A 25951-nucleotide genomic window follows, 5' to 3' on the forward strand; every position below is an offset into this window, starting at 1 on the left:
CTCAGGGAACACTGCAACCATTCGATCTTGGGGTTAAATGTTCCTGGTTAAATCGATCCTGGTTAAATGTTACCAACTCATGGTTTTCTGGAGAAAAGCTTGAAAATGTGACCAGAGTAAATCCTAAAGGCTCAAAAACCAGAAGGTAAATAAAACAAACCTGAAATTTGTGATTTTGGGGGTGATCTCATGATTTTTGTGACCTCGCTAGCAATTACTTTAGCATTTGTGACTTGCAGTATTGCAATTCAGAAGAGTATTTAGCTTTAAGCACATGCTTAAGTCCCATTTATGTCAATGAGACTTAAGCAGGATATATATGTGGTTAAGCAAGTGCTTAAAATGTTAAACACATACTTAAGTGGTTTGCTGAATCAGGGCCTTGGAAAGCATTTCTGCAGCTCTGTCCCCATTTTAGATCTCCCAATACAATTCCTCCCATCCTCTCCTTCAACAACAGTCATGTACCAGCAATGGAGATACAGGTGAGCAATCGTTTCCATGTTCTCGCTACAGGTACTAATGCGGAGAGTGGACTAGATGACCCATCTGAGGGAAGGGAGCAGAAGGAGACTCCACCAATTGGAAGGCAAAAGATGCACTGTCCTAGGGATGGGGGTTCCACGACCACCACTCCCAAGAGGAGGAGGAGGGTGATGGTGGTCGGGGACTCCCTCCTCAGGGGGACTGAGTCATCTATCTGCTGCCCCGACTGGGAAAACCGAGAGTTCTGCTGCTTGCCAGGAAGTTTTTGGAAAGTGTAGGGGACAATTTCCTGGTGCAAGTGCTGGAGGAACCAACTAGGGGCAGAGCTTTTCTTGACCTACTGCTCACAAACAGGGAAGAATTAGTAGGGGAAGCAAAAGTGGACGGGAACCTGGGAGGCAGTGACCATGAGATGGTCGAATTCAGGATCCTGACACAAGGAAGAAAGGAGAGCAGCAGAATACGGACCCTGGACTTCAGAAAAGCAGATTTTGACTCCCTCAGGGAACAGATGGGCAGGAACCAGTGGGAGAATAACATGAAGGGCAAAGGGGTCCAGGAGAGCTGGCTGTATTTTAAAGAATCCTTATTGCGGTTGCAGGAACAAACCATCCCGATGTGTAGAAAGAATAGTAAATATGGCAAGCGACCAGCTTGGCTAAACAGTGAAATCCTTGCTGATCTTAAACTGCAAAAAAGAAGCTTACAAGAAGTGGAAGATTGGACAAATGACCAGGGAGGAGTATAAAAATATTGCTCAGGCATGCAGGAGTGAAATCAGGAAGGCCAAATCACACTTGGAGTTGCAGCTAGCAAGAGATGTTAAGAGTAACAAGAAGGGTTTCTTCAGGTATGTTAGCAACAAGAAGAAAGTCAAGGAAAGTGTGAGCCCCTTACTGAATGAGGAAGGCAACCTAGAGACCGAGGATGTGGAAAAAGCTAATGTACTCAATGATTTTTTTGCCTCTGTCTTCACGAACAAGGTCAACTCCCAGACTGCTGCACTGGGCAGCACAATATGGGGAGAAGGTGACCAGCCCTCTGTGGAGAAAGAAGTGGTTTGGGACTATTTAGAAAAACTGGACGTGCACAAGTCCATGGGGCCGGATGCGCTGCATCCGAGGGTGCTAAAGGAGTTGGCGGATGAGATTGCAGAGCCATTGGCCATTATTTTTGAAAACTCATGGCGATCGGGGGAGGTCCTGGATGACTAGAAAAAAGCTAATGTAGTGCCCATCTTTAAAAAAGGGAAGGAGGAGGATCCGGGGAACTACAGGCCAGTCAGCCTCACCTCAGTCCCTGGAAAAATCATGGAGCAGGTCCTCAAGGAATCAATTATGAAACACTTAGAGGAGAGGAAAGTGATCAGGAACAGTCAGCATGGATTCACGAAGGGGAAGTCGTGCCTGACTAACCTAATTGCCTTCTATGATGAGATAACTGGCTCTGTGGATGAGGGGAAAGCAGTGGATGTGTTATTCCTTGACTTTAGCAAAGCTTTTGATACGGTCTCCCACAGTATTCTTGCCAGCAAGTTAAAGAAGTATGGGCTGGATGAATGGACTGTAAGGAGGATAGAAAGCTGGCTAGATCGTCGGGCTCAACGGGTAGTGATCAATGGCTCCATGTCTAGTTGGCAGCCGGTTTCAAGCGGAGTGCCCCAAGGGTCGGTCTTGGGGCCGGTTTTGTTTAATATCTTTATTAATGATCTGGAAGATGGTGTGGACTGCACTCTCAGCAAGTTTGCAGATGACACTAAACTAGGAGGCATGGTAGATACACTAGAGGGTAGGGATCGGATACAGAGGGACCTAGACAAATTAGAGGATTGGGCCAAAAAAAAAACCTGATGAGGTTCAACAAGGACAAGTGCAGAGTCCTGGACTTCGGATGGAAGAATCCCATGCACTGCTACAGACTAGGGACCGAATGGCTAGGTAGCAGTTCTGCAGAAAAGGACCTAGGGGTCACAGTGGACGAGAAGCTGGATATGAGTCAACAGTGTGCTCTTGTTGCCAAGAAGGCTAACAGCATTTTGGGCTGTATAAGTAGGGGCATTGCCAGTAGATCGAGGAACGTGATCGTTTCCCTTTATTCGACATTGGTGAGGCCTCATCTGGAATACTGTGTCCAGTTTTGGGCCCCACACTACAAGAAGGATGTGGAAAAATTGGAAAGAGTCCAGCGGAGGGCAACAAAAATGATTAGGGGTCTGGAGCACATGACTTATGAGGAGAGGCTGAGGGAACTGGGATTGTTTAGTCTCCAGAAGAGAAGAATGAGGGGGGATTTGATAGCAGCCTTCAACTACCTGAAGGGGGGTTCCAAAGAGGATGGAGCTCGGCTGTTCTCAGTGGTGGCAGATGACAGAACAAGGAGCAATGGTCTCAAGTTGCAGTGGGGGAGGTCTAGGTTGGATATTAGGAAACACTATTTCACTAGGAGGGTGGTGAAGCCCTGGAATGGGTTACCTAGGGAGGTGGTGGAGTCTCCTTCCTTGGGGGTTTTTAAGGCCCGGCTTGACAAATCCCTGGCTGGGATGATTCAGCTGGGAATTGGTCCTGCTTTGAGCAGGGAGTTGGACTAGATGACCTCCTGAGGTCCCTTCCAACCCTGATATTCTATGATTCTATGTCGGTCTGCTTCTGTCTCCTCGGCATGTTCCCCAGTATCCATGGCATTTTAGGAAACAAGATCCAAATATAGCTAACCGAACTGTTTATGACGCATTGAGGAGGGACAGGGGTATGGTACATATGTGGCTAGAGCAGAGTGTGGATTCTGCAGGCCAAATGATATACTAATTGATGCTTTCAATACTCCATTGCTTTAAATGGGATTAGACAGGGTTTTCTGACTGGAACTTAATAAAGATGGAATAGAACATGGCTTAGTCTCTCTTAGTTGTGTAGGCTCTGTGAAGGTGACTGGAGAAAAAGACAGTAAGAACTTATTTGAATACAATCCAGGAGCAGAACTCCTTGAATAAGAAGGTGCTTTCTTACCCAGTTACTTTTTAGAGAAGAACCACACATTGAAATCTCAGTTAATTTGCAGGATTTATTTAATTTAACTCCATGGGACCATTCACATGAGAAATGCTATTTACATGCCTAACTGGGGGCAGAACTGGGGCCTTAGATAAAATGTCCAAGATTTTCAAAAGGCGGGCTAAAGTAAAACTTCTGAATTTAGACAGGCTGGTTTTCAAAACTTCTAAGATACTAGCTGCTCCAGTTGAAATAAGTACTTTTGAAAATTAGACTTCTTTTTAGGCACCTCAGCATGGAGTTAGGAGCTTAACTTTAGGTACCCAGCTTTAAAAATCTTGGCCAATAATTTCAGGTCATGACCACTAGAAAATACTCCTCTTTTCTCGAATAGCTCAGATTACTATTCTAAATATGGATGGCCTGAATTGTTTCTCCTGTTTTTATTTAGAAAGGAATGCTACACCAAAACAGTAAAATTTGGTATTTTCCTTTCCTCTCATTTAATAGTGGTATCTAGCAACCAAATCTAAAGTAATCTTTTCATTGGTAAACCTCAACAGCAATGGTGAGAAAGTTTAGGTGCAAGTGTAGATAAGGACAAAGCATGCTCTGCACTGTTTTGACAATGCTGTTGACAGGAACTCAGCTGCCTCGAGGCTCAGTCACCTAGCAACCCAATGAACTCCTCTGGGCCCAGTGCACCTTCACTAAATGACTGTTCTCCCTGATTGGTCAGAAGTGCCAACAGTTCACCATTTAAACCATGTAACATCAGCAGCACTGTGGCTGCTGAATGCATTCCATGCCTGAAGCTGCACTACATCTGCTTCCTGTCCAGCCCTTGCCTGCTCCACACAAGCCCTAGACCTTACTTACCTCTGAAATCCTGACTCCTGAGTCTGACTATTGGCTTGTCTCCTAATCACCTCTCCAGCTTTTACCCTTTGGTTCTGTTCTGGCTCCTGACTTTGACCCTTGGTTTACCTCCTAACCACACCTCTGGTTCTGCTATCTGATTCTGCTCCACCCACTAGGTTGCATCGCCTATACCTTAGTGCTTGACAGTTTGAGCAGCCCACTAGAAGATAAGGAGGGACTTCACCTCACGACACAGAGCTCTCGTCTGGAATGGCTCCAGCAGGACCACAACCCACCTTCTTGGATGTTGTTGAGATCCTGCAGGAACTACAGGCATAGATCCTGGTGCTACATGACCAGAATGCAGTACTCCAGCCCCAGATACAAGCCCAGGACACAATTTCTGTCCCCTCCCATCCCCCAACTCTTGCATCCACTGTCCTTGAGCCCAAGCTGCCCCTATCCAATAAGTGCCAAGTTTCATGGGTTTCTTAACCAATGTCATCTCCGGTTCATGTTGCAGCCACAGTTACATCCCACAAAGCAGTCCAGAGTGGGATTAGTATTGCTCATTGGGGAGGCCTGCAAGGGGTCATTGTGCTCCTGGCCGTGTCCAGTCCTCTTCTTGAACACTTCGAGAGCTTTGTACAGGCAATGTTGGGTATTTTCAATTACCCTAATCAAGAATGTACCAAGAAGCTGCTCTCCATGCCCTCCAGCAAGTTGTGAGATCTGACACCAAATATGCAGCGGGATTTTGATGGCTGGCTGCAGAAACCCATTGCATGAGGCCATGCAGCAACATCACTTTAGGCAGGGACTCAACAATTCTTTCAACGATGAACTAGCATGGATGGCTCCTCCACCTAGCCTGGGAGCTTTAATTGATCTTTGCATCTAGATTGATGATCATCTAACAGAATGAGCCCAAGAAAAACAGCACATCTCCTGACCCAGCTGACCAGGACTCTTTCCTCTCCCATGGTCCCAGTTGTTCTACCAGACCCTGAACTGATGCAAGTCAACCAAGTCAGGCCCCATCTCTCTGCCGATGAAAAGAATCATTGTAGGGCATTGGAGTTGTGTCTGTATTGTGGGATGCCTAGGCACATCACAGCAGGGTGCCCCACCAACAGCCAGCCCATGCCCTTGGCAGTCACCAAGAGATCTTGCAGTTTGTGGTCATCTGCACTACACATTCACTAGTCATCACTCATGACCCCCGAACCAGCTGCTGCTCATAATCTATATCTTCTGTTCCATGCTATGCTGATGATCATGCCTTCTCAATATGAGTCAACAGTCAGTCTCATTCTCAGGTGCACTCCAGACCCTGAAGGAGGAAGAGTTGCAAACCAAAGATTTGTCATCAGGACCTGAATTTCCTGCCTACACCTGCCTGATCGACCTTCAATTGGGAACTGAGGTCTCTTTTGGATGCATTTACACCCTATCTGAACCCGAGCTGAAGGCCTGCTGGGATTACTTTGAGGAATCTTGGTGGAAGGGGTTCATCCATCCTTTGACTTTCCCAACAGGAGCACCTATCTTCTTCATGACTATGAAGGATGGCTCCATCTGATCTTGTGTCGATTCTCAAGCTCTCCAAAAAATCACCATCCACTGTCAACATCACCTTCCTCTCATAAATTAACTCCTAGAAAGTCTCTGTTCAGCTCACAAAGCTAGACCTGCATGGGACATGGAACCTGGTCAGAATCCAGAAGAGGGATGAATGGACGACAGCTTTTTCAAACCAGATATGGCCATTTCAAATATTTAGTCATGCCATTTGGTTTATGTAATGTCCCCGCTATCTTCCAGCATTGTATGAACGACATCTTCAGAGACATCCTCAACCAATTTGTGGTCATCTACTTAGATGATATTTTTTCTTTTTCAGAGAATGAACACCACGGCCACCATGTGCCCCCTGTCCTTGATTGGCTTCACCAAAATCAACTTTGCATTTCTCAGGTTTTGTGTAAATTTGACGAGGATACCGTCAGTTTCTGGGCTATGTCGTCTCACCAGCAGGACTCACCCTGCAAAGTTACAGCTATCACTGAGTAAAAGGCAGGTAATATAGGCAGGTGCAGCGGTTGCTTGGATTCACAAATGTTTACCAATGATTCATCCAAGGATTCTCTAATGTGGTAGATCCTATAACGTCCCTCCTCAAGAAAGGGGCTAAATTCATCAGGTTCACTGACACACAGATGGTTTTCAACTGCTTGAAAAAGGCATTTATTTCTGCCCACATTTTGCCCCATCTGGATCCCACAAAGGCCATCACAGTTGAGACCGATGCCTCTGGCTTTGCAATAGGTGTGATCCTCTAACAATTTATCGGCCCTCACTGCACTGGTTGCTTCATCCCTGTGGCTTTTTCTCTTGGAAACTGACTCCCACAGACAGAAATCATGATGTGTGGGACAAGAAACTCCTGGACATCCAGGCTGTCTTTCAGCAATGACAGCACCTTCTTGACGGGGACCCAAATCTGGACTGTTTACAAGCATTTGGAACATCTACAGACAACACAATGACTCAAACAACATCAGATTCACTGGATCCTTTTCCTCTCCCAATTTGACTTTATAGTTACCTAATGTCCAGAGACTAAGAATGGGAAGGTAGATGCCTTGTCCCGGAAGAAAAAGTACCATGAAGTGGAGCAGGAAATTCTCACCACTGTACTTACACCCTCCCAAAACTGTTTGCAGGACCATCACTGATCATCTCATGATCACATCTGTTCCTTGCTTCTAAGTGACCCATTTGCAGCCCCAATCTGCTAAACTCTAAGAAACAGCACTGCTTCACTATATTCAAGTTTTCATCTACAACAAGACATCTTTTATCATGGTATCATCTACATTCCTGAGTACAGCTCCTGGTTTCAGTTGCTAAAACTGTGTCATGACTCACCTTTGGCAGGACATTTTGGACAGTTTAAAACCTGGAACCTAACCACTAGGTACTTCTGATAGGCAACCCCATGAACTGATGTAAAAAACTGTGTTAGGTCATACAACCTCTGCACCCATACAAAGAAACCATGAGCCAAGCCTGTAGGCCTCCTTCAGCCCCTCCCCACATCTACATGTCCTTGGTCACCTTCTTAGTGGACTCTATTGTAGAGTTACAACACTCCAAAGGGCACTCGGTTATCCTGACCACAGTGGATCTCCTTACTAAGATGCTCATTTTATTCCCTGACACAATATTACATCTGCCCATGAAACTGCACAAGCCTTCCTGGAGCACATCTTTCAGTATCATGGCATGCCTACATATATCACTTCTAAGTGATATATGGGAGATGGGTCGGAAACGAGAGGGAGTGTGGGCTATATTGGCAGAGAGAAAGGAGGATCAGGACAAAACTGGGAGGAAAGATCAAAACAGTATCTTAGATGCCTATATACAAATGCGAGAAGTATGGGTAATAAGCAGGAAGAACTGGAAGTGCTAATAAATAAATATAACTATGACATTGTTGGCATCACTGAAACTTGGTGGGATAATACACATGATTGGAATGTTGGTGTGGATGGGTACAGCTTGCTCAGGAAGGATAGACAGGGGAAAAAGGGAGGAGGTGTTGCCTTATATATTAAAAATGTACACACTTGGACTGAGGTAGAGATGGGCATAGGAGACGGAAGTGTTGAGAGTCTCTGGGTTAGGCTAAAAGGGGTAAAAAACAAGGGTGATGTCATGCTAGGAGTCTACTACAGGCCACCTAACCAGGTGGAAGAGGTGGATGAGGCTGTTTTTTAAACAACTAACAAAGCATCCAAAGCCCAAGATTTGGTGGTGATAGGGGACTTCAACTATCCGGATATATGTTGGGAAAATAACACAGCAGGGCACAGACTATCCAACAAATTCTTGGACTGCATTGCAGACAACTTTTTATTTCAGAAGGTTGAAAAATCTACTGGGGGGAAGCTGTTCTAGACTTGATTTTAACAAATAGGGAGGAACTCGTTGAGAATTTGAAAGTAGAAGGCAGCTTGGGTGAAAGTGATCATGAAATCATAGAGTTTGCAATTCTAAGGAAGGGTAGAAGGGAGTACAGCAAAATAGAGACAATGGATTTCAGGAAGACAAATTTTGGTAAACTCAGAGACCTGATAGGTAAGGTCCCATGGGAATCAAGACTGAGGGGAAAAACAACTGAGAAGAGTTGGCAGTTTTTCAAAGGGACACTATTAAGGGCCCAAAAGCAAGCTATTCTGATGGTTAGGAAAGATAGAACATGTGGCAAAAGACCACCTTGGCTTAACCACGAGATCTTGCATGATCTAAAAAATAAAAAGGAGTTATATAAAAAATGGAAACTAGGACAGATTACAAAGGATGAATATAGGCAAACAACACAGGAATGCAGGGGCAAGATTAGAAAGGCAAAGGCACAAAATGAGCTCAAACTAGCTACAGGAATAAAGGGAAACAAGAAGACTTTTTATCAATACATTAGAAGCAAGAGGAAGACCAAAGACAGGGTAGGCCCACTGCTTAGTGAAGAGGGAGAAACAGTAACAGGAAATTTGGAAATGGCAGAGATACTTAATGACTTCTTTGTTTCGGTCTTCACCGAGAAGTCTGAAGGAATGCCTAATGTAGTGAATGCTAATGGGAAGGGGGTAGGTTTAGCAGATAAAATAAAAAAAGAACAAGTTAAAAATCACTTAGAAAAGTTAGATGCCTGCAAGTCACCAGGGCCTGATGAAATTCATCCTAGAATACTCAAGGAGCTAATAGAGGAGGTATCTGAGCCTCTAGCTATTATCTTTGGAAAATCATGGGAGATGGGAGAGATTCCAGAAGACTGGAAAAGGGCAAATATAGTGCCCATCTATAAAAAGGGAAATAAAAACAACGCAGGAAACTACAGACCAGTTAGTTTAACTTCTGTGCCAGGGAAGATAATGGAGCAAGTAATTAAGGAAATCATCTGCAAACACTTGGAAGGTGGTAAAGTGATAGGGAACAGCCAGCATGGATTTGTAAAGAACAAATCATGTCAAACCAATCTGATAGCTTTCTTTGATAGGATAACGAGTCTTGTGGATAAGGGAGAAGCTGTGGATGTGGTATACCTAGACTTTAGTAAGGCATTTGATACGGTCTCACATGATATTCTTATCGATAAACTAGGCAAATACAATTTAAATGGGGCTACTATAAGGTTGGTGCATAACTGGCTGGATAACCGTACTCAGAGAGTTGTTATTAATGGTTCCCAATCCTGCTGGAAAGGCATAACGAGTGGGGTTCTGCAGGGGTCTGTTTTGGGACCGGCTCTGTTCAATATCTTCATTAACGACTTAGATATTGGCATAGAAAGTACACTTATTAAGTTTGAGGATGATACCAAACTGGGAGGGATTGCAACTGCTTTGGAGGACAGGGTCATAATTCAAAATGATCTGGACAAATTGGAGAAATGGTCTGAGTTAAACAGGATGAAGTTTAACAAAGACAAATGCAAAGTGCTCCGCTTAGGAAGAAAAAATCAGTTTCACACATACAGAATGAGAAGAGACTGTCTAGGAAGGAGTATGGCAGAAAGGGATCTAGGGATTATAGTGGACCACAAGCTAAATATGAGTCAACAGTGTGATGCTGTTGCAAAAAAAGCAAACATGATTCTGGGATGTATTAACAGGTGTGTTGTGAGCAAGACATGAGAAGTCATTCTTCCACTCTACTCTGCTCTGGTTAGGCCTCAGCTGGAGTATTATGTCCAGTTCTGGGCACTGAATTTCAAGAAATATATGGAGAAATTGGAAAGGGTCCAGAGAAGAGAAACAAGAATGATTAAAGGTCTTGAGAACATGACCTATGAAGGAAGGCTGAAAGAATTGGGTTTGTTTAGTTTGAAAAAGAGAAGACTGAGAGGGGACATGATAGCAGTTTTCAGGTATCTAAAAGGGTGTCATAAGGAGGAGGGAGAAAACTTGTTCACCTTAGCCTCTAAGGATAGAACAAGAATCAATGGGCTTAAACTGCAGCAAGGGAGGTCTAGGTTGGACATTAGGAAAAAGTTCCTAACTGTCAGGGTGGTTAAACACTGGAATAAATTGCCTAGGGAGGTTGTGAAATCTCCATCTCTGGAGATATTTAAGAGTAGGTTAGATAAATGTCCATCAGGGATGTCTAGACAGTATTTGGTCCTGCCATGCGGGCAGGAAACTGGACTCGATGACCTCTCGAGGTCCCTTCCAGTCCTAGAATGTATGAATCTAATCCCCCAATTTGTTTCTTGGTTCTGGCATGAATTTATCTGCCTTCTCAGCACCAAGCCCCTCACCTCAACAGCCTACCTATCTACTAGTCTAGAAATGGTTATACTTTGAACAATAAAATCAGAGATTCAGCACACAATTTTAAGAATCATGAAAAGTCTTGAATAGAAGGTTACAGGATTTGTAATAGGAATCAGGCATCCTATTGTCTCTAATTTTATTGATGGATTTCTGATTTAAAGAAAAGCTGAATACATATTATTTCAAAACACACATAAAAATGTATTATACACCAATTAACCAACAGCTCTAAATCTAATTTTGAACAAATAGCAGGAAAATGATCAGATGACAAAATACTTTATCAATGTGTTTTCCTTTGCCATAATGCGACTTTTGTTTGCTGAGCTTGCTGTCTATAAACAACTTATAATGTTCTCTTTTGATTTAAACAGTGCTAACATTTCTGCATTTACTGCAATAATATTGTGTGAGCCCTAACACCATAAAGTGAGACATAGAAGCAATTTGCTCTTTATATGATATTGATTTTAAAATAAATGAGCAAGGTTTGTGCTCATTCCATGCAAAGCATAAAACAAAAGAAAGCTAGATTTCTTAAAGTTATGCATACAACTTCACCAAACCAGACTAAAAACACAGAACACAGTTATGAAAAAGTTTTGTGGAGGAGATTTTTAATACTTTGTGAAGGAAGATTGCTGATCCCATTCATCCAGTTTGTCACTCATCAGGTTCTTAACCTAATCTTTGGAGCCCTTCAGGGTATGTCTACACTGGCCCTGTAAGTTGGCTCAGGCTCACAGGGCTCGGGTTACAATGCTGTTTAATTGTGGTGTACACTGTAGAGTTGTAAAGATATGTTTATGAAAGATTGTGATTTGGAGACACTCCCTCATAAGGGACAGTGTTGTGAGCATGGGAATTTGGAGCTATGCCCTGCAGCCGGGGATTGGAACATCGTATGGCTGTGTGCAGCAGTTCACCAGAGATGCTCTCCAGTTTGTTTTATTAAAATTTTATTCCTTTCTCTTTCATTTGGTTTGTTGTTTAATGAACCCCAAAATCATTACATATATGTTAAGGCTCAGGTTGGAGCCTGGGTTCTGGAACTCTGACCCTTTGCAGGGTCCCAGAGCCCAGGCTCCAACCTGACCCCAAATGTCTACACCAGGGGTCGGCAACCTTTCAGAAATAGTGTGCCAAGTCTTCATTTATTCACTCACTTAATTTAAGGTTTCGCGTGCCAGTAATACATTTTAACCTTTTTATAAGCCTATAATATATAACTAAACTATTGTTGTATGTAAAGTAAATAAGGTTTCAAAATATTTAAGAAGCTTCATTTAAAATTAAATGAAAATGCAGAGCCCCCTGGAGTGGTGGGCAGGACCTGGGCAGTGTGAATGCCACTGAAAATTAGTTTGTGTGCCGCCTTCGGCCTTCCACAGTGTAGACATTCCCTCAGAGAGCAAAGTGTGCATTGAATTCTTTCTGATTGCAGGTAAATGCATCATTAGAATCTGATAATTGCTATTCATTATTTGGTGGTTTAGTACATTAGAACTCCTCAATTCTGCAAGAATGTCAGGGCCAAACTTTCCAAGGTTATGGTCTGCTAAGCATAAGACTTCTTACATTTGTTCATTCTCAGACTAACTCACAACAATCCTTCCTATCCAGAAATGATTATTATCTGGTAGATTTTAAATGGTCACAAAGCAGTGTGATAAATTCACCAAAGTGTCTCAAGTGAAATTATTATTTAAATGAACTCTGTTTCCATTCTTAAATCCAGGATGCTAGCGGCCTGGAGCTACATCAATATACATCATTTGAGATTTAGAGCTGGGCAAATAATGGATTTTTTTCCAGTTTGTTAGCAATTTTGAAATTAGGAAAAAAAATTGTGTTGGATTAAAAAAATGTTTTAGTTCAACAAATGTTTCATTACAATAATTTTTGAATGTTTTACAAATAAAATCAATGGAAATTTTGGAACAAAAAGTAGTTTTAAACCATTTTGATTTTCTCAGAAGTTTTTTTTCCCCAAAATGAACAATTTGACAAAATAGACATGAATTCACAAAACATTCCAATGTTGGTGAATCTGTATTTTTACCGAAAAAAGTTTTGGCCAAAATATTTCACCCACCTCCAGCCCAAAATATTCCACTTGTTTGCGGTTTCTTTTATGTTTTGTTTTCAGTATTCACTATCATAAAATAGCATAAACCCTTAAAGAATGAGATCCCAACCTTGCAGTCTTTGTGCAAGCTAAATTCATACTAAGGGTTATCAAGAATACTTTTAATAACATGAACACCTGTATAGGGAGCTACAGCACCAAATCCTGCTCTCAATTTCAGCCTTATATAACTAGAGTAACCATACTGAAACCTCACAGATTTTCATGATTACTATTTCCTCTCCTATGTGTTCTTTACACCCAGAGTACAAAGTATTATGATTCAAGAGAAAGTTGTTTCCTGGCTGCCGAAATGACAGTTAACTGGGAAAGAACATTAAAGAGCCTGTGATTCAGTGTTTGCTGAATAGCTCTTCCCTGACTGCTGTGTCTGATATTGAGGTCAGCCAGGGAGAGCTTTTTTATGGCACTAATTGACTTCTTCCTCCTCTATTACGGATGGAGATGTAGCTGTAAAATGACTGGATTAAGCAGTTTTCCCTGAGTGACATCAGAAATGGAAGTGTCTGCCAGAGAAGAACAGTAAAAAGAGCCATGCACGGCCTTAAAATCCCCCCATTCTCTTAAAACTGTCCTTTGGAAGGCAGGTCTAGTCCCCCTCATTCAGATAATAGAGATTGGGGAGAAGACTGGGACAGCGATGAGAAACCTGAGGAGTCAAGACTGGGAGTGACTAGGTGAGAAGTATAGAACCATGGGTGGGAAAATCACAGGACTGTGACAGAGAGAAAAGATGGATGAGGTAATATATTTTATTGGATCGAGAGAGACAAGCTGTTGAGCTACACAGAGTTCTTTTTCAGGAAACCCAAAAACTTTTCTCTCTCACCAACAGAAGTTTGTCCAGTAAAAGATATTACCTCACCCACCTTGTCTCTCTAATAGCCTGGGACTGACATGGCTACAGTAACACTGCATAGGATTGGGACAGAGACAGTCTGGAAAGGACAGAGTAAAAGGCGGGTTAATGGGCAGAAGAGTCTTTGCCCAGTAGACTACACTCCCCTCCAGGGCCTCGAATCAATCCCAAGATTCCCAAGTCGCACCATTCCTCTCTTGTCAACAAATATCTGTGGAACCCATGAACCAAATTCACGTCCATGAAAAATGTGTCACAGACCATGAAATCTGGCCCACTGAAATCTCCCCCACTGAAATCTGGTCTTTTGTGTGCTTCAAGCCTATACAATACAGATTTTATGGGGGAGCAGGCGTTTCTCAAATTGGGGGTCGTGACCCAAAAGGGAGTTGCAGGGGAGTCTCAAGGTTGTTTTAGGGGGTTGTTTTATTTCTGTGCTGCCTTCAGAGCTGGGCAACCGGAGAGTGGTGGCTGTTGCGCAAGACCCGCCAGAAGCAGCACAGATGTAAGGGTGGTAATACCGTGCCATGCCACCCCTACATCTGCGCTGCTGCCTTCAGAGCTAAGTGGCTGGAAAGTGGTAGCTGCAGTGCAGAAGTAAAGGTGGCACTACCATACCATGCCATCCTTACTTCTGCACTGCTGCTGGCGGCAGCTCTACATTCACTGCTGGGTTCCCAGCCAGCAGCCACTGCTCTCCAGCTGCCCAGCTCTGAAGGCAGCACCGCCACCACCAGCAGCACAGAAGTAAGGGTAGCAGTACTGCAACCCCACACCCTACAATAACCTTGCAACCACCCCCACAATTCCTTTTTGGGTGAGGATCCCTACAATTACAACACCATGAAATTTCAGATTTAAATAGCTGAAATCATGAAATGTATGGTTTTTAAAACCCTCTGACCAAGAAATTGACCAAAATGGACCATTAATTTGGTAGGGCCCTAGTTATTCCCCTCTAGTGCTGGTCCATGTAGAGGATGACATCAATTCCTCTGTTAGCTCAAGTGGCAGAGATCTGTGTGGAACATCTAGGGGTTCCAATCTGCTGATTGACCTTTGATGGATGTCACTAAGATGTCTTAGGATCAAATTTCTGTTTTTTCAGTTTGGTTTTTAAAAACCTAGGAAATTACTCACCAAAAACCCAACATTATTTAGGTTGCAAAGTCAAGCACTCAAAAGGTAGGAAATACCAAAACTGATGTTGCCTGGGATTAATTTAGCCCATAATGTTCACATTTAGTACTGTATATTTAGTACTGTATATAAAGTCTAAGTTGAGAAATTGGAAGAGTAACATGTTTAAGATTTAGATGCCATTGTCAGAATTATGAATGTATTTATGAAAACATTCTTAGGTGTTCAAAGAAGGATTTATATGCAATAGTCACTTTTCCATAATCCATAAATTTACCATACAGTGAGTGTTAAAGAGCTCTGACCTTTTCTGATAGACATAAATATACTTAATAATCCTTCTGAAAAGGATGTAATTTTATTTATGACATTTTAAAAAGGGTTCTATGGGAGGAATAGTTAATAGTCATGAGATCATCTAAAAGATTGTACATGCGTCTTCTATTTCTTTTTGAAAAATTAAGTGATATATTAAGTAAAAAATCAAGCCATCTCCTCAATTTTCTAGTACTGTTGATTTCGGAATATATTTCTTTCCAGCAGCAGTCCTAAAATTTGGAGGACTTCAGAAGATTTCCTAAATGCCTCTATCCTTCAGCAACTATTGTTGGTGATGCCAATTATTGCACCACAAATCAGGATGTACAGGGCCAGGGGTCCCGATCCTGCTATCAGATCCCACAGGCAGATCCCTACACCCGTGCATTTTAGTAAAATACCATTGAAGTAAACAAGGCTCCAAACAGGTGCAGGGATCAACATTTATGTATTTGATTGCTTTCCTATGACCCTATACTGCAAACAATGTCATGACCTACAGTATGCCCGTGTCAAACACATATAACTTTCTGGCAGCTTGCAATGATATTAGTATATATGGTGCTTAACCTACTGTCTGCTTTTATGTAATTAATTTAAATATCTTGGTGCTGGTCAGGAACTTATGTAGTCAATGGGAATTTTGTCATTGACTTCAATGGGGCCAGGATTTCACCTCTAGACTCCAGAAGTGAACTATTTTCTTGGAGGAGAGAAACAACTCGACACATACAGGAGACACTATAGGCAAATTTCAGTGCCTAATTAACCTTTCTGCTGGGAGCAATCTCAAATATAACCTATTTCAAAAGATTTGTTATTATCATATCCAGGGCCGGTGCAACCACTAGGCAGTCGCCTAAGGCGCCAAGTGGCTGGGGGTGCCAAAAAGCGGTGCCCTGGCTCGGCAGAGAAGAGCTGCCTTCTGGAGGCACCAGAGAGCCAGAGCCTCTGGCTTGCGGCAGCAGCAAGCCCCAGCCATGGAGGAGCCAGCGTGGCGCAGGGAGGCAGCAGCCCTGAAAAGGCAGTGGCTTCTGCAGGCTGCCACAGATGCATGCAGGCGGCGGCCCCCATGCGCCCCCCGGATCCCTCCTCACCGTGCTTGGGCTCTGCGGCTCCCGGAAGTGTGACCCGCCGCCGCCAAACAATAGGGTTGGAAGAGACCTCGGGAGGACATTAAGTCCAACCTCCTGCTCAAAGCAGGACCAACCCCAACTAAATTATCCCAGCCAGGACTTTGTCAAGGCGGGCCTTAAAAATATCTAAGGATGGAGATTCCACCCCCTCCGTAGGTAACCCATTCCAGTGCTTCACCATCCTCCTAATGAAATAGTTTTTCCTAATATCCAACCTAGACCTCCTCCACTGCAACTTGAGACCATTGCTCCTTGTTCTGTCATCTGCCACCACTGAGAACAGCCTAGCTCTATCCTCCTTGGAACTCCTCTTCAGGTAGTTGAAGGCTGCTATAAAATCCCCCCTCACTCTTCTGCAGACTAAATAAGCCCAGTTCCCTCAACCTCTCCTTGTAAGTCATGTGCCCCAGCCCCCTAAACATTTTTGTTGCCCTTCACTGGACTCTCTCCAATTTGTGCACATCGTTTCTGTAGTAGGGAGCCCAAAACTTGATGCAATACTCCAGATATGGCCTCACCAGTGCCAAATAGAGGGAAATAATCACTTCCCTCGATCTGCTGGCAATGTTTTTACTAATGCAGCCCAATATGCTGTTAGCCTGCTTGGCTACAAGGGCACACTGTTGACTCATATCCAGTTTCTCATCCACTGTAATCCCCAGGCCCTTTTCTGCAGAACTGCCTCTTAGCCAGTCGGTCCCCAGCCTGTAGCAGTGCATGGGATTCTTCCGTCCTAAGTGCAGGACTCTGATTCTGAATTGTTGTTACAATTAACCCCTAATATGGTTATAACTGAAGGAGATAAAAGAAAAAAATCTTCCCTTCCTCTCCCCCCAGTTTTTCTTTGTGCATTTGATGGTATTTTGAGTGAAATCCTGACCCCACTGAAGTCAATGGGAATTTTGCAAGTCTGATATATACCTAGTTCAGACTGGATATGCTGACAGGCTTACCCAGAGACTTTAGTATGGTCACTCTAATACAAGTATGTTTGGATGCCTAAAAATGCAAGGAGCAGAATAACCTCAACTCTTATTGACTTCAGTGGGAACTTAAGGTCACTCAACACTTCACAGGGACTGATGCCCAAAATTAACAAGACAATTGAGGCACTTAGTGTCACAGGTCGAGCTGCACCTACTCTGCATTCTCTCTGAGTGTAGATCCATTGGTAACGAGCTTGTGCCTTTACCCTTCTTGGTGTAGAATCCCACAATTCTTCTAGTCTTAGACCAGGTCCTAGGCTACCAAACCTTGTGGATCAGTCATGCTTACCCCAGCAGGTCCGACTGGATTCAATACTTGCAGTTTTTCCCTTCAAGAGTCTGTGACCAATATTATGCAGCGACCAGCTTCTTTACACCAAAGTATTGTTTAATCTTAACAGAAGGAACAAAGCGTAACATAAGAGAAAATGAATGAACTGGCCTGGTTGGGGTGTGGGAGATAGAACATCCAAGAGAATAGCTCTTGAATTATTCCTAAGGGGTTGTTAGATGGTTGGCTATCTGAAGCCACTCCACTCTTTTCCTATCTATGTGCAATCAGCCTCTTCTTGAATCAACCATATGTATTCATAAAGTGAACCCCCTTACAAGAGTCAGACAAACATACAGAACATATAGTATGCACATTCTTCACCCCAAGGTCCCAATCCTTCTCCCACTGAGGTCAATGACAAAAATCCTATGCGCTACAGTGTGAGGAGGATTGGACCAATACTGCACCAATTTACCATAGGATAGGTTTATCTAGAATTGGTTTCAATGTTTGTAAATTTTAAAGATATTTAAAAGGCTTTATAGAGGTTAAAACACTTCTTGCTTTTGTGGATTAACAGTAACGGATCTGTTGTCAGACAGTCAATATCAACAGACCAAGAAAAGATCATTAAACTTGTTCAGTTATTTTCAAAGGATTTTACCCTCAGGGTTTAAAGCATTCAACTTTGTCAAAGACTCAAATAAAACAAAACAAAACAAAACAAAACAAAAACAACAATTTGTGCTTCTAAATCTGACCATTGTCCAACTTTCTTGAAATCTCACAGGTAAGGCTCCTTTTGATAGTTTTAAATATATTTTAGCCCATAATTTTATACAGCTGGAAAACGAGTGTGCATGCTATTCATTGCACTCACACTTTAGATAATCCAACACCTGAACATTGGCTAGGGTTTGAATTTGCATCTCTGGCCAACAGGGTTTTTTTAGTGCAAATTCCAAGATTTTCATATGCACAGGTGTTAAACAATTTAAAGCATATTCATAAATGTTGCAACATTTAGCAGGTGAGTGCACTTGCAAAGGCAATGGTCTGTGATAGGCAGTTGCATTTGGAGCAGCTATCTAGCTGAATATTTACCCCACTATATCCAGTTACGTTGCTCCATGATCACAGGCAGCATTCACACAAAAATATCATAGAATCATAGAAATATAGGTCTGGAAGGAACTTTAAGACGTCATCAAGTTCATCCCCCTGGGCTGAGGCCAGACCAAGTAAATCTAGACTATCCCTGACTGGTGTTTGTCCAAACTGTTCTTATAAATCTCCAATGATAGGGATTCCATAACCTCCCTTGGAAGCCTATTCCAGAGCTTAACTACTCTAACAGCTAAAAAATTTTTCCTACTGTATAACCTAAATCTCCTTTGCTGTGGATTAAGCCCATTACTTCTATTCCTATCTTCAGTGGACATAGAGGACATGTGCCCTTAACATATTTGAAAACTGCTATCAGGTCCCCCCAACCCTGCAGTCTTCTTTCCTCAAGACTAAACATGCCCAGTTTTTTTAACTTTTCCTCTAGGTCAAGTTTTCTAAACATTTACTCATTTGTGTTGCTCTCCTCTGGACCCTCTAATATTATCCACATCTTTCTTAAAGTGTGGTGCCCAGAGTTGGACGCAGTACTCCAGCTGAGGCCTCACCAGTGCCAAGTAGACCGAGACAACTACCTCCCATGTCGTACACACGACACTCCTGTTAATATACCCCAGAATTATATTAACCATTTTCACAACTGTGTCACATTGCTGACCCATATTCAATGTGTGATCTTCTATAACACCCAGATCCTCTTTAGCAGTACTACTATCTAGCCAGTTATTCTTTTTTTGGTAGTTAGGAAGGAAAAATCAAATGCACAAGTGTAGTACTTCACACTTGTCTTTGTTGAATTTCATCTTGTTGATTTCAGACCAATTCTCTAATTTGTCAAGGTTGTTTTGAATTCTAATCCTGCCCACCACAGTGCTTGCAATCTCACACAACTTGTCCTCATCCACAATTTTATAAGCATACTCTCCACTCCATTATTCAAGGGACTAATGAAAATATTGAATAGTACCAGATGACCCAGGATAGACCTCTGTAGGACCCCACTAGATACACCTACCCAGTTTAACAGCAAACCATTAATAACTACTCTTTGAGTACAGTCTTTCAACCCGTTGTGCACCCCATCGAAAATCCATCTAGACCATATTTCCCAACTTTGTTTATGAGAACTTCATGTGGAACTGTGTCAAAAGCCATACTAAAAATCAAGATATATCACATCTAGTGCTCCCCACAGGGAGCCTATGAAAGAAGGAAACTAGGTTGGTTTGGCATGGTTGATTCTTGATAAATCCATGCTCACTATTCCTTATTATTTGATTATCCTCTAGGTGCTTACAAATTAATTGTTTAATAATTTTTTCAGTATCTTTCTAGATATCAAAGATAGGCTGACTTTCTATAATTACTGGGTACTCTTTGTTCCCCTTTTTAAAGAAAGATACTATATTTGCCCTTCTCCAATTCTCTGAGGCCTCACACATCCTACATGATTTCTCAGAGATAATTGCTAATGGTTCTGATATTGCTTCAGCTAATTCCTTAAGTACCCTAGGAAGAATTTCATCAGTCCTTGCCAAACTGAATATATCTATCTTATCTAAATATTCTTTAACCTGTTCTTCCCCTATTTTGGCTTCTGTTCCTTCCCCCTTGTTCATAATATTAGTTGTGTTGAGTATCTGGTGACCATTAACCCTTTTAGTGCTGACTGAAGCACAATAGGCATTCAGCACCCCAGCCTTCTTGGTTGATATCCATGGATTGAACCAGCCCATCAACTGCTGTAAAACAGTTCAGTTCTGGTGAATTCAATGCCAATTTACATCCTCTGAGTATCTGGTCCTGAAACTCCATCCTAAAATGATTGCAGTATTGCCAAATGCAAGCATTCAAAACTCAGAAATAGACCCCCAAAATAATGAGAATGCTTTAAAATCATTAAATATTTTTAAAATAATAACCTTGGCATTCTTTTTATTTAACTTCTGGACTTTGTGCCTTTGGGATACACTCTGTTCATGTTTTCAAGGGTTTTTTGTTTTGTTTTGTTTTTTGCAACCAGGGGAGCTAGAAAATGATGGGTTTTTTTAAATATGTAAGCTGAGATTCTCACATAATTCCATGACAGAAGGAGCTGGGACTTAAACAAAAGTAATTAACTACCACAAGATAAAAAGTGGGAGTTGGCAAGACTGTGAGCTGGTTGGGAATTTTCCAGTGGAACAATTTTCAGATGGAAAATTTGTCCATGGGAAAATTTCAATTTTGCTGGAAACTTTTGATTTTCCTTTGTAAAATGGTTCCCAGCTCCATTCTTTCCCAGTCCACAGGCTTCCAGGCTCCTCTGGAGCCTCCCAGCTGGACTGCCCTAGAACCAGAGCTCCCTAAGCTCCTGGGCTTTTAGCTCCTTGAAAGCCCACAGGCCATGGGATGCTCCCAGTCTCCTTCAACTGCCTGGTGGGCTGTCTGGGCTCTGGTCAAAATGAGGTGTTAAAATTACACAATTCTTGTTCTGTGGGAAAGTTCTATTTTTCATTCTGTTTCAGAACCATTAATTTTTGAATTTCCCTGCAAAACATGAATTCTAGTTCCTGGCCAGCTCTTACCATGACTCACTTTTTAGTATCACTGTTGAATGATTAATCAGAATTTTTCTCTTCCCATCTCAGTTGTTCCTTTTTGTGCTCAAGCCCACCCTTCTCAAAGTAATGTTGCTGGAAAGCATGCGAGATGGGCAAAGCCTCACTAACTTTCTGTTCTGTATATTGTACTTTCTTGTAACCAAAACAATCTCTGTAGTTTCCTAGTTGCAGTAAATGGCTTTTGAGATTGATTAAATGTCTTGGCTTTGGTTCAGTTATTAATCATTATCTCAGCACCTATTTATTATGCTAACCATAGGCTACAAGCAGGAGAGATTATCTCTTAAGTCACTGCACTGAGCTCAGCTGGAAACAATGCCCATTTATTTGGAACCTAGCTCTATAAAATGTAGATTCCCCATGATTTTAACATGTCAGTTTCTATTTGTTCATATATAAAGCGCACAGTCTGTCAGATCATGAATAATTTGCCCTTTAGAGAAAATAAACAGGGCTTCCAGTTGTTTATTCTATACAGCATGGATTGGGAGAGGTCTGGCCCATATGTTCCATCTAGATTAATACAACAGGTCTAATTCAAAGTGTTATCATTTTACATTGGTGCAATCTTTTTATTTCAGTGGAGTTACAGTGGCTCAAGGTTGGAATAACACTGTGATGAATCAGACCCACCCTTTCTAGTTTATATAAAATTCCGTTTTGTGCTGTTTGAAAGTGCACCACTGCTAATTGATTTAGGTACACTGTGTTTCAGCTTGATTAAGTTTGTTTCTAAAAAACAGAGGAACAGATACTAAGCTGGTATAAATCAAGGTAGCTCCAAATGATTTAAAAGTAATGTATGTTTTATCCAAAATGGCTTTCACACAGTAGATGCAAATCTAGCATATATATCCTAATTATTCAAATTATTTGTAATTTTCTTTCAGTAAGAGATGTGTTGGTAGCTTGTCAGGTTAAAAATAAAAAATGTTTTTCTATTTATCATTCTTTCACATTTCATGTGGTGTAAGGGTTAATTGTTTAGTGTTCACTGACATGCTTTATGGAAAACAATTCTACTTTATTGCAAAATGAAAACCTTTTTTTCTCAGGAATCTTATTCTGATGCTTTAAGGATTGACATTATGTTGAGCATTCAGTGGTAAATATGCCTCACTGGAAGTGAGAGAGTCCATAAATCAATATACTGTCATGCCAAATTTCTTCCCAAAGCAAGATAGGCTGTCAATTCCTCTTAAGGAAATCAAATTATATTCTTCACTACCTAAAATTCCCTAACTACAGGTTAAAGCAGGCTTTATGAAATGCTGTGTTAGCAAGTGTATGTAAGTACATACCCAAAGAGCACCCTGCCATGCTTACAATTGTCTCACCATCCTCTACTCTCCCTAATCCAGAGTGAGGCTTCAGCAGTAGTTGGGGTGGAAAGATGTACAAACTTAAACTATTTAGTAGCCAGTTAGAATCCCATTGACTCAATAGGACTTTCTGTTGACTTCAGTGGGAACTGAATTGGATCCTGTAGGAGGAGATGATGCTTCGTGTATATATATTTCCCCCCCACGTTGAAAATGGTAACTTACATTTACAATGGCAAGTAAAGAGAAGAGAGCAGTAAATAGATCAGCCAGAAATTACAAGACCAAATTTATCCCTGGAGTAATTCTTCTGAAGCCAGTGAGGTTTTACCATAGATGACTTTTACCCATAAAAATAATAAATAATAATAGTACATTGTAGGGCACTATTCTACTCCCATTTAAATTGGTGGAAATTTTGCTGCTTGCTTCTAAGACAGCACATTCAGGCCCATAAACACACGCAGAAACCCTTCTGCAAGTGTTGTCAGCAGTAGCAAGGGCCAGGTTCAAATTAATAAATACCACCAGCATGAGCTACCACCCAAAATTTTGGGGATCAATAAATACCTTCACTGGGGGCACTTAATATGTAATACATTCCCCTCCCCCCACCAGAACTGAGCCCATGTCTGTAACAAGAAAAATGTTATTAAGGAAAAAGGAACCAACAGGATCATCTTGGGAAAACACAGCAACAATCCATGTAAATGAATGATAAGTAAAACACTCCCGCACAACAACTTTGGTAGTTGTTGTCAAGTTGGTTCCCCTCTCCATGATGAACAGCCACTATGTAAATATCCCTTTATCTCATCACTTCTCTCTTCCCTATAAACTAAACCCAACTCACAGTTTGGTGTCAGCAAGTAGTGTAGTCCCTGAGGTGCACTTGGACAAGCCTGTCTCCTGCCTTTTGGGAAGTGCTGCTTGCTGCTCTCCTGAAGCTCCAACATCTAACCCAGTAATTGAGCAGAATCTTTGCCACAAGACAGGAACCATTTTTCCATCTCTCTGTTCAGTTCCACTAACTAATCAATTCTTAGTTTATGTACAATGATAGTGACACCCAAAGTCGCACTAGAGGAATTCTGGGTGAAAAGCTTATGCAGATTAAGCTCACTCTGTAGCAGTACTTCACTGATTCACCAATAGATGGAAGCAAGGAGCTACTTTGACTTGAGCACTGTCCATCTGGAATTCTGGATAAACATCTTATGCAAATTAAGTGCCCATTCTTCCCCCTGTTCACCACTAGATATGAGTGGAGAGCTCCTTACCCTCGAAAGCTTCGGGCCACAGGGCTTCCACAATAGGAGTGGAATAATGACAAACCAGAGAAAATGATATTTCATGTTTAGTCTTCCTTGCAATTAGGCCTGAAAATGTTGTTGTGACATTTCTTCTCCTGCACTGCTCAGCCTTCTGGGGATCAGAACCATTTTTTCATTGTGGATTTTCCTATCTTTCTATCTTCACATATTTTTAATATTTTCTCTCCCGTCTTCATCCCAAACTGCTGTGCAAATGAGATAGTGCCTCTAACTTGCAAAGGTGGGGTGGAGCTCTTTGGATGGAGCTAAATCATATTAGTGATTTTGTGGGGAGAATTAATGTTGGGCCATATTCTGGCCTAACATGTTTGCTACCTGCCATAAAGGTCTTATAGTTATCGAAAGGTCACTATTGTGAACTCCAAAGGATCTGTGTACCCTTTAGAATTAACTCCTAGCTAACAGTTCTGAAATGAAGCTGTTAGATGACAGAGATTATGGGGCTTTTGAGACACAAATGACTTGTTGACAAGATGTAAGCTGGATGCGAAACACTATCCTACAGTCTCCACTGGCCCACAATTGGTGTCATTAGTGGATCATCTGCTTGGAAAATCTGCTTTTGCACCTCTCTCTTCTCTATAGCAAATCTGCAAGGAGCTCTGCAATCAGCAATAGAGAAGAGACAGGAGCGGGATTTACAGAAAACATCTAAGAGAGTCAGAGTGCTCATGTGTATCCTTAACTCCATCCTACACCCCGTGTGACTATGTTAGAGGTACAATCTAGCACACGGAGTAGGACCTATTCATTCCACAAACACCCCCACTGATTTCAATGGAACCAATCATGGAGTAACAGCAAGATGCCACTCAACATGATTTAGGGTGGCAGAGTCTGGCTCTGTTTTGTCAAGCTGATATATTCACGAGTCTCATCACATATAACTACTAATTTAAATATGGCTGAAAAAGATAACATTTTAGAATTTTAAAAAGTTACACTTCTTAATGTTTTCCATGTGGGTCAAACATTTACAGGATTCCAATACTTTAAATTCCTCAAAAATAGTTTGTGAACCACAGGTTTTCAAATGTCCCCACCTACACAGATCCTAATTTGCTAAGAAAGCATATAATTAAAGTACATCTGCCCTCTTTTGCTTGACTACTTTGCACATTGTGATTGACTCCTACCCTAAATCACACAGTATCTGACAGTTTGACAGCAATAAACAAGTTCCTAACTTTGTTTTCAAACTGTTTTATACCTTTAAAAACAAAAATAAAAAGATATATGGTTTTCATTTATTTAAGGGCCAGTTTTTATCACTTGTACTCATGATTATCAATCTTTTACTGAGTGAGTAGTCCCACTGAAATCAAAAGAATTTTAAATGGTCTAAGGTTCTGTTCAGGACAAGGGTGGTAGAATCTAATCCAACATCATTAAGATTTGGTTATGGATCAATTGCACAAATGATGCATCAAATTACTCTGACAATCTCAGAAGAAAATGCTTCTTCATGATATATCCAGGTTTGATCTAACATAGGCAGAACTGGTAGTGAAGGCTACAGTTAAGGTTATCCAACATTTTTCATTATAAGACCCCATTTTCAGCTGCTTGAATGTGCTTATCTGTCCAATTCAGGGGTCCTGTGGAAAAAATAACATGTGATCATGTGATTAAAGGGAGCATCATAATACATATGCACAAGGGGGCAGAATTAATGTTACATAGACAACCTTAACTAAGGCATTTCCTACATGTTGAGTTCTTGACTAAGCAACATTAACTTTCTTTTCATGTCATATTTGTGTGTATATAAAATAATTACAGAAAGCACTGTTGATCAGCAGGGACTGCGGACTCCCTGGATTACCCTCGCAGACACCAGTTTGAGAAACGCTGCTCTAAGTGTTGGCAGCCTGTCCCTGCCTGCATATGGGTAGCTCTGCTGCCCAGAATCTCCGCAGTACTAAATGCTGTGGCCTTACCTTTGAACAACTCCCAGCCCTGCCCCGGTACACCCTGTATGCCAGTCCTTGTGAGGAAGTCCTCAGAAGACACCCTGTGTTGGTCTT

Source organism: Chrysemys picta, chromosome 5 (assembly GCF_011386835.1).
Source record: "Chrysemys picta bellii isolate R12L10 chromosome 5, ASM1138683v2, whole genome shotgun sequence".
Lineage (NCBI taxonomy): Eukaryota > Metazoa > Chordata > Testudines > Emydidae > Chrysemys > Chrysemys picta.